We start from the raw sequence: 2152 nt of genomic DNA, 5'->3' as shown, positions 1-2152 counted from the left end.
AGACTACTACAATGTGTTTCAGACACCTGTTGTAGTTCATCCCTCTAACTGATCACCTAGATCAAAAACATTTGAAAAATATTATTTACAGTCAGTTGTAATATAAAGTCTAATAAATTAGACGGTAAAGTTTTAAACTTACTTTGTTGCAAAGGGAAATATGAATGGCTTCTCATTTACTGGGGCGAGTGACGACATTCTTGACCAACCTCATACTTATAACAAATATGCGCATCAATAAAACGTACACGTTTCTTTCTTGACATTTTTACACAATGCACTATATAGATGGGCCAAAACAGCTGAACCCCAACTATATGTGCTTACCTTATTTATGTTTCATAGCAACGGTAAATACATAATATTTACCGTATTACCAATACTTTTTGGGAAATAAAAAATTACCGAATAGAATCATAATATAACACCAAGCTTTAATTATTTTTTCATACTCGGTTGATTCTTCGGTCAATGTTATACTCGTATAATATTGTTTGAGATATTTTAAGTTAATACCTTGACCCCTAACTTGACCAGAAGTCTCTCCCGTAGATTGGTCGTCACACAAAGGGGCACCCAACAATTTATTGCAAATAGAGTTATCCTGGTTAACTCTACCATTTACGACCTTATCATCGATACGTAGACCCAACAACATGTAGACGTCCTCAAGTGTGACGGTACATTCACCGAAAGAAAGGTGAAATGTGTGGGTCTCGGGTCTCCATCTCTCCAACAAAGCAATAATAAATTTGTAGTCAACCGAGTATGAGACTATGTTGAGGAGATTACCAAAACCGCATCCTCGAATATATGGTTCTATCAAAGGATCGTGGGATACATATTCATGTACACGACATCGAAATCGTTTTGGATCCTAATAAAACATAAGTAAGAAATAAAGTAAGAAGAAGTAATAATAAATAATAAAAACATAAGTAAGAAATAAGTATGAAATAAGTAAGAAGAGCTTATAACATACAAATGTCGAGATATTGTCGATTGTTCCTCGATGTTCATCACCCATAGTCAATAACGAGATAATGCTGCAGATGTTGAGTGTTACAGAGGTTGAGTGTTGTAAAGGTGGAGTGTTGCAGAGGTTGATTGTTATTGTTGTAGATATTGAGTGTTGTGAGGTCCTTCCATATTTATAGATGAGATAGTGTTGTAGCATGTGAAGCATGGGATATGACGCATGCATGTGAGATAGGTGTAGGCGTCTAAGGCTAGGGCGCATGCTTTGTTTAAGACATGCATGGTCACATGCGTCAAGGTTAGTGGCGCATGCATGCCTTTTTATGCATGCAAAGAAGAGGCACTTAAGGCTAGGGAGCATGCCTTACTTTATGCGCCATTGAAAAGGGCACATGCCTTGGATTATTAGGGCAGAGGCATCTTCTTTGCAGGCGCATGCTTCTAGTGTTGGATTATTAGGGCAGAGATTCTTTGCAGGTGCATGCTTTGCATTGTGTTATCTCTGCATGGATCTTTGCATTGTCTTGTCTTTGCAGATTAATTGCGTGATCAATACAAACATCGTCTCCCCTATTTAACAGCATGCAAATAACATATCAATGCATTCACCATCAGTGTCCATACTGTCATACCCCAATTTTATCCAGGCATATTTAAATTTTTGTAAAATCGATTTCATTTTTAATTTTTCGTCATATGCACAGCATGACATGCATTTCATCATGAATAAAACCTAAAATATCAGTCAGAATAAATTTATTGAAAATACAGACAAATTGGTTAAATCATTTCTCAAGAACATGTAAAATCAGCGGGTAAAAAGTTTCAGAATTAAAATTACAGACACCAGTATTATTAATCTACCGTTCATGTAGTTTAACCTGGTGTGCTCGTTGTAATTTTCAGAAGTTGTTTCAGTTGCGTTTTGACCCGCCTGAGCCTTTTAACCGGTGCAAACTTATTTCAGAATTTGAAGAAACGCTGTATTTTTTCAATAAGTATATTTTGTGTTGATCATTTTAGTGCATCCGATTTAATTTTTCGAGCAAATCTTTGCCCGACTTTTATTCATTTGTTAGTCATTTTAATTTTATTCTTTCGCCAAAATATTCGGTTTGAATAAATAGGATTTTTCACATTTTCATTTCACTTTTATCATATTTATTTAGGAAGT

Source organism: Lathyrus oleraceus, chromosome 3 (genome assembly GCF_024323335.1).
Source record: "Lathyrus oleraceus cultivar Zhongwan6 chromosome 3, CAAS_Psat_ZW6_1.0, whole genome shotgun sequence".
Taxonomy (NCBI): Eukaryota; Viridiplantae; Streptophyta; class Magnoliopsida; order Fabales; family Fabaceae; genus Lathyrus; species Lathyrus oleraceus.
The sequence above is the reverse complement of the archived record's forward strand: the minus strand, read 5'-3'. Positions refer to the sequence as shown.